At 45.2% G+C, this 8,414-nt stretch overlaps 1 pseudogene; it reads left to right on the top strand.

The window, feature by feature from the left end:
* Window positions 1-583: 583 nt before the first annotated feature.
* Window positions 584-4,933, top strand: LOC119294915 (annotated as a pseudogene).
* Window positions 4,934-8,414: the final 3,481 nt, after the last annotated feature.

Below are 8,414 nucleotides of genomic sequence, written 5' to 3'. Positions count from 1 at the left end.
AAATATTTATAAAGCGCAAATAATATGGCCGAACCAAAGACCAATGCAGGATCAAGAGCAGAAAATAGCTAAGCCAAGGAAGGAACCATGGGACCTACCGTACATCTTTCTCAAGAAAAAATAAATTATGGTACACCCGTGGTTTTAAATTTCACTTTCAGAAATATTTCAGCACCTACTGAAATTACTAAATTTCAGGGAACTAGGTTTGTAGTTCAGCAAACTTTCACTTAAAATTCGAAAGAGTATTTAAAATAAAAATAAAAATATTTGAATTCTTATGCACAACTGAAATGACTGAAGTTAAAGAAAGGTTAATATTTTGGTGTCTACATGAAAGACGGTGGAATCTCAGTGAAAGGGAGTACACCGCAGTAACTTTTTTTAGCAAGGTATACACTGCAGTATGTGCTTACGTGATTTTATTTAGTTGACTTACGTGATTTTATTTGTAATTCATTTTAGTTCGTGGGCTGGGCTGGGTCGTGCGTTACGTGTGGTTGTGGGCTGGCCTGGTTCGCGGGGGCATATCTGTCTAAGTCGTCGTCGTCAACCTCTGAACAGTCCCGGGCCGCTTCGCCGGTCGTCGCGTGAGTCGTTGAGCTCTGCACAGAAATACTCCCGTGTCCTCACTCACTTCCAGCACTCCCCACTCTTCTAGGGTTCCGCCGCTACCGCCGCACCTCCTTGCTCCGTTGCTCGTCGCTACTCCCGTCGCCGGTGCCACCCGCACGAGCCGCCGGTGCATCCGCACTCCCAGCCGGTGCCAGATCCGCCTCCTCCCCTGGACGGATCCGGCGCACCTACCTCCTCATCTCGCTCGCCTCCGCCTAATCCCCGTCCGCCTCCTCTCCTTCATCCGTGAGGTGCCTTCCCCAACCTCCCGACCTGTTTCCTCCACCACATCGATCAGGTAACACATCGACCACAGCCTGCATCTATCTATCTCTTAATTTACACCAACTAACTCTTGCTTCACACAGACAGAGCACCCGGATCTGTGTCCTCCCCGCCGCATTCCTTCTCCCCCGGCTCGCTGTCTTGCAATCTCCGACCTCCCTGTCTCCTTCCTTCACCACATCAGGTAAGATGCCCCTCGCCACTGCAGAGGATCCCAACCCCTCGCCACCAGTTAATTTTTTTATCTCTTTATTTATGGCACCAACTAACCTCTGCTTCACTCTGTCTGTAGTCAGTCAGCCGCCGAGCCAAGAGAGCAGTCGAGATGACCGGAGGAATCGTGACCGTGGCGAGCGGGGTGATGAACCCCCTCATCGGCAAGCTCACCACACTCATGGGCGACGAGTACAAGAAGTTCAAAGGGGTCAGGAAGCAGGCCTCATTCCTCGAGAAGGAACTCAGCGCCATGAACGCTGCCCTTCAGAAGCTCGAGCTCATTGATGAGATTGATCCAACCGTCAAGGATTGGAGGGACCATGTTAGGGAGATGTCGTATGACATGGAGAATTGTATCGATGACTTCATGCGACAATCTCGAGCCGACGATGCCAAGGGGGGCTTCATCAAGAAGACTGCTCGACGCATCAAGAAGATGCGAGAGCGTCTTCGGATAGCCGACCGGATGGAAGAGCTCAAGACTCTTGCCTTGGAGGCAAATGCTCGGCGCCAAAGGTATAATATTGATGATTGGAAGCCCACCACCAGCACCGTGGCTTTTGACCCACGAGTGCGAGCGGTGTACCAGGAGGCTGATACTCTCGTGGGCATTGATGGCCCAAGGGAGGAGGTTGCCACTATTTTGATGGATGCTCAAAAGAAACTCAAGGTGGTGTCGATTGTGGGCTTCGGTGGTCTTGGTAAAACTACACTTGCCAAGCAGGTGTATGACAAGATTGGCTCGCTGTTCGACTGCAAAGCATTCTTTTCAGTTTCGCAGAGGCCTGATATGACTGAGCTGCTCAACAATTTCCAGTGGAAACTAGGGATGAGGGATCCCGATACATCTCGCACTCGCAAGGTTGACGACATCATTGAAGAGCTAAGGCAACATCTGAAAGAGAAGAGGTATTATTTGCACACGCTACTCGTGTTAGATTTGAGCTGAATAATCGGATAGTATATATTTGGTATTGATTTTTATGCATCCAAGATCCATGCTTGATGGTTGCCTCTTTATGTTTTTGTGATAGAGAAATAGAGAGGAAAATGCAAAAAGATACATTTTTAGAAAAGACATATTGGAGTATTGATATATCCATCCGGTGTCATAAATGCTAGGGTATTAGAAACATGTTGCTCCCATCTACCTTTCTTGAAAAGAGTTTTTTTTTATTTTTGAAGAGAGGGTCTGTAATGCCCTCATGAGTCATGACCCATATGTGCTAAACAAGTTTGAAGTTTTAATGCATTATTCACGTTTAGGGTTAAACAACCACTTCATACCTTTTTGTGTGAAAATAGTTAATCTGAAGATCGATTTATGCATGCGAGATTTGTGACTGTTTTTATCTTTCTGTTTCGTGTATTTGTGATACACATGGACACTATACATAAACTATTTGGCAGAAATACAATCATTAGAATTATCGATGTAAGTTTTGGTAAAAAAATTTACAGTGTGTAAAATTTGCTAGGGTATAGTGGAAACCTTTCGGTACTCATCCATGCCTTTAATAAAGAGTTCTTTTGAAAGAAACATTCTGGAATGCCTATGCAATCCTTATGTGCTAAATGGTCATATGCTTTTGGTGTTATTTTTCCATTCATTATGATAATTCGTAGCTTCTTTGAGAAGTTCCTATATCATTTTTGTGTAAAGAGTATTTGCTCGAACCTTTTTTTCCAGTATGTTGATAATTTCGTCCATAATTTAATTATGTTCAACTATAATGTAATTAACCTCTGCAAATATTTGAATAGGTACCTGATTGTTGTCGATGATGTGTGGGATCAACCAACATGGAATACTATTAAGTGTGCTTTTCCAGAAGATATTAATGGAAGTAGAGTGGTAGTTACAACACGAGTGGAAGATGTGGCTGCAGCAGCCTGTCAGAATGACGGTGAGGGCATCTACAAAATGAAACCTCTCAGTGAGCAAAACTCAAGAATGTTATTGTTGAATAGAGTATTTGGGTCCAAAAATGATTGTCTACCCCAACTGAAAGAAGTTATGGCTGAGATTTTGAACAAGTGTCATGGATTGCCACTTGCAGTTATCACAATAGCTAGCCTATTAGCCAATAAAGAAACGTCAAGGAAGGGTTGGGAGAGCATAAGGGATTCTTTGGGTACCCAGCTAGCCACAAATCCCACCTTGGAAGAGATGAAGAGTATATTAAACTTGAGCTACATGCATCTTCCTGCCCATCTGCGGGCATGCTTTTTGTACTTTGGTATGTATCCCGAGGACCGCGAAATCGGGAGGGACGATCTGGTTCGGCAATGGATAGCTGAAGGCCTTGTCAGTAATTTGGATGGGCATGACCTAGAAGATGTTGGGAGGAGTTATTTCAATGAGCTTATTAACAGAAGTATGATTCAGCCTGGTATGATATGCAATGAAGAGGTGGTGTCATGCAGAGTACATGACATGATGCTTGATTTGATCCTAAGCAGGTGTGATGAAGATAACTTTGTAAGTGTGGGGTACAATTATAATGACATGGCAAGATTGCATTGCAATAAATACAAGGTTCGCCGGTTATCTCTGAGTTCTGTGGCTAGTCGTGGAGCAACATATGCCCCAACTATTGATATCTGCCTATCACAAGTTCGATCATTTACACTTTTCTGGACCCGCCTGCCTTCTCTTTTGTTGTTCAAGTATCTCCGGGTGTTGAGAATAGAAGAAAAAAGCCAAGGTCAGGAGACTACACTTGACCTCACTGCTATTGGTCAATTATTTCTGTTGAGGTATTTGCATGTTACAGTGTCATGTTACGTACAACTCCCTGCTAAATTTGAAGGGCTTGTTTACTTGGAGACATTGGACATGCCTCGTGCCCAGCTCAAGAGCACCCCCTCAGATATAGCCCAATTGCCTCAGTTGTCATATCTTGATATTCGGATGGAAAAATTCATGTGTGAATGTATTGGGAATATGAAATCACTGCGCTCTGGTAATAGATGGTGATGGGTTGTCCATGAAGGAAGTGAACTCAGTGAAGGTTATTATGGGTCTCGGAGAGCTGACCAATCTAAGGAAACTGCAGATCGGAGTGAATGGTTGGGAAAAGCCAGAACGTGATGCTTTCGCCAGCTCCCTTGGAAAGCTCCGTAACCTCAAATGTCTCAAATTCACTAGTGGCTATACTCATGAAGATAACGAGCTGGCCTCATTATCCAATCCTTTTCCGCATCTCGAGGAATTTATCAGCGCCCCTAGATGGATATTCCGTAGAGTTCCCGTATGGATGGGTGGTCTAAATTGCCTTCGCATCCTGGAGCTGCGTGTGATGGAGGCGTCAACCCAGGATGTCAATCTTCTTGGAGAGCTTCCGTCCCTCGTAGTACTCTGGCTCATGGCGTTAAATATCCCAAAAGAAAGAGTTAGATTGGGCACGGGACTGTTCCCGGTTCTGAAGAGCCTCACATTTTCTGCTATGGAAGGTGTTGGGGCTTACCTAGGGTTCAAGGCGGGGGCCATGCCCAACCTACGAGACCTCAAAATCTCCACATGGGGGAACGCGCTGTACCAGTTGGCCTGGAGCACCTGTTACGCCTTGAGAAGATCGTTCTGGATGGGGCTCGCACCGGTGATGCCATAGTGTCTGCGTTCAGGGATGCTTTATCAGCACACCCAAATCACCCTTTCGTTCGCACCGCATTTTAGTTGATTTCTGGTGTCGAAATGCAGTTTGTATTTGTCATTCTGTTTTACCAGCGGTGAGTTGCTCAGCAGGCCTTTCAGTTAGTGATGGGCATGCGGACTAATTTGGTACCATGTAATGTAATCTTATCTACCTCTGCATATTAATTTCCGCATGCATCGTGAGGGTTACACCGAACTGAACTTTTCCTATGATTTCAGTAGTGGAATGTGGTTGATTTGATATATTGTGTGATGACTGGATTGTGTGTTACTACTGATGACACTCTGTTGAGTTCACAGTGATTAGATCACATGATTGTGGAAATGAAACTGTCAATCAGCTTGGAAGGTCATGAAGAACTAATGGTAGCAGTAAAACTCCATGTCATCTCATGTTTGCTTAGCTACGCAACGAACAGTTTTAGATAATTAGTTGTTTGCAAAGGTCGTTAAGAATTTTCTTCTGTGAGTTCAGTAATGTGATGTCTACCGGAATAGTTCAGATCCAGTGGTTTCAGATACAAGGATTCAGGGTTGTACAGGGAGGAAGCAGGGGAAAGTTTTCTCTTGTTGCCAACGCTACCCACTCTCCACTCACTCTTTACATTGGCTCAGTGCTGAACACCTGAGCACAACAAGTCAAAGAGCAGCACGTCAGCCCGCTGGGCCCGTCTTGTCATTTACATGGGTGTCCACCTGTGCATGCTTGACCAAGTCATGCTCTTGTGCCGTCTTGTCGCCCTTGGCCATGACATACTACATGACGTGGTTTCAACCTCCTTTTCAAACAAATAAAAACATGAGCTGGTTGCAGTTTGAGTCTGACCGCCACCTCCAATTGGAGCGTCATCAATGTCGACGACGCCTGCCATTTCCATAGGTACAATTTTTTCAAAAAAGAAGAAAGGGAAATGAAGCTTATTCGTATCTACATTTCTTATCTTTTGCACAGCTCTGTAGAAAGATCGGCTGATGGTTTCTGTAGTCCTACTGAATAGTCTTCAACAGTTAACCGACTGCTCTGCACTTACGTCGCCGTAAACTGAAGCGTCCACCATCCAGTCATCTTAGTTAGTAATCTTTCTTTTTTTGCCTAATCCTTTTACTGTATAATATGCCTGATGGTGTCAGCACAATGTTCCAATGACTTGGAGCAGTTTTGTTTCTGTCTATATGTATCTGCTCTGGCCATGTATCTCTGTAACTGCATTTTCTGAATATCTCTCTGTGTCTAAGCGGAGGCTGCAGAGAGGAGAGAGGCAGAGGCACAACCAACAAAAGGAGGAGATTGTGAAGCTGCAGAGGAGAGGCAAAGAAGGCATCAGTCGAACAGAAGAAAGAAGCTCCTTCAACTAAGCGGTCTTCAAATATTTTTCACAAAAGTGGTGACACTGGCCTACGAGTCATCCGGAAGAATTTTTGTGCTGATATGACCTGCCGATGCAGTATTATGCTAAGTTGGCAAGTTTGTACTGCATTGTACACTAGAGTTTGCATTGATTTGCTTTCCTGAACATAAGTTCAGAGTTTGGCGCTGGTTAAGGTACCGAAAGGCGCTAGTCTTGATTCATGCGAGTCAGTTATCAAAACGCGGCTGCGATTATACATGGTAGTTCTAATTCGGTTTATGAGGAAATATTTGACTTGAGGAGTACTAGTATTTGATTTGTTGGTGATAAGCTTCTTATTAGCACTAACATTTAATTCTACCATGGATTAATTTGTGTTGTAGAAGCTTGGCTGTGGTTAATTATGTATACTCCAGGTCATTATGTAGATTATAAACAACAAGTGCAGATGTGATATGTAAGTAGTTTCAAGAAATGAGACTTGTTCAAATTGGTCAGCCTTGTGTCTGTGTTCAGTTGTTCACTGATCTGCAGTGTACATCCATTGACTCATGCCTGAAGGAGGCTGAAAATCTGAGGTTCAGTAGCTGGTACGATATCTATCAAGGGGGATCCACGATCCATCAACATCGGCGCCTGTCAGATCCTCCCAATTGGTATACCATCAACGTCAACATCGGCGCCAGCCAATGAAATTGGAATTTTAGAGTGTCTGTCTGTGTACGTCGGTGTCACTGTAAGCAAGTTGCATGATGTGGAGTGAGACAGAGTTAGATTGGCGTATGCCAAGATAATGCACCTCCGCCTTATCCAACCTGTCCGCGCAGCCACCGTGGCCTGCCATGCGAACGGAGACATGCAAACACACGCACGTTCTTGGTCGCTCATTACGAGGTGTTATTGATCCCTCAGCATTTTTTATCACCAACCAGATGTACACAAGAGAGTGGCCACCCTGAGGCTGCTGCCAATGCATGGGTGCTTAGATGAGGTGCTAAGCACATTAAATAGCTTAGCAACTATACTCACCAATGCATAGGTGCTTAGCTTATGGTTGCTAAGCTTGCTTCATTTAATGATTTAGCAACTAAAGCTCTTCATGTATTGGTGTACTTTTTTTAAAATGTTTTGTCTAGATTCACGTGCTTAGCATTGTTTTTTTTCTGAGGTCACCACACTCATCTCTCTCCTCTTAAATAACTTGCCACATTAAATTTTTTGCCTACGTGAAAAGCTTAGCACTTATACAAGATGAAACATTGGAAGAGGCCTGACTTGGCATTGAGCGCAAACCCCATGGCGTACGTGGTCCAAGACCATCATGTCCTCGTCGACCACGCCGGCTGACCCTGGCCGAACACCTTCATTGATGCTGCTGAAGCCGTCGGCGGTGTCCCGTCCAGTCCATGCATGCCCGGCATTGGAGCGACGGCCACCATCTCTATCTGGCGGAACAATGTACGCCAGCACCTCGCCGTCGCCGCATGGTCCTAAACCGGAGAGCACTCCCGGCCGGTGTGTCCATGGTTTGGCTTGGCCAACCGTGTCTCTTCTTTTTTTATGATAATACATGTCTCATTCATTATATTATAAAGTATAAAGATTAAAGTACAAATCACGTAAGGACCGACATAATAAAACTGAAAAAATAACAAAACATTTCTAAATTTGACACCAACACCCATAACCAGCCTCCGGCATCACCATAGCAGCCACTGAAAAAAAGAATGACAGATCAGCTCCTCACCCGAACTCGAGGCAGCTCCATCGCTGATATGCAGCTTTGCGGACTTCCAAGGTGGCTCACCAAAAATGAAGCCCTTGTCGTTGAACGAATCAGATCGAGATAATACCCCGGACACGCCATCAAACTCCAGATCTGACACACCACCACGACTAAGACGCTGAAGGAGGAAACCATATCTGCCATCCACGAACCACGAACCCGGCACACGTTCCGTCTTTCAGATGTCGTCGATGCAGACCATAATCTGCATCCGCTCCTGGACTACCTCCCAAGCTCCACGCCGACGCTGGAGCAAACACCATCGCAACAACGGAGCCCGAGGACACAGGTCCACCACGAGGATGCCGCCTCCGCCACGCCATCCTTACTTGAACAGACTGGTTTCCAAATCCATCCCCAATCATAGGATCGATGGCCTTGTCAGGAAAGGACCCGAAGAATCCTTATTCAGCTGTCATCGTTATCGCCGAAGCCAAGACGATGAACAACCTAATAATCTAGACTACGAAAGAGTAAAAACGATCCACACGCATGGATCCGACGA

This window comes from Triticum dicoccoides, chromosome 1A (assembly GCF_002162155.2).
Source record: "Triticum dicoccoides isolate Atlit2015 ecotype Zavitan chromosome 1A, WEW_v2.0, whole genome shotgun sequence".
NCBI classification, from domain to species: domain Eukaryota; kingdom Viridiplantae; phylum Streptophyta; class Magnoliopsida; order Poales; family Poaceae; genus Triticum; species Triticum dicoccoides.
This window is presented reverse-complemented; position numbering and strand designations above follow the sequence as displayed.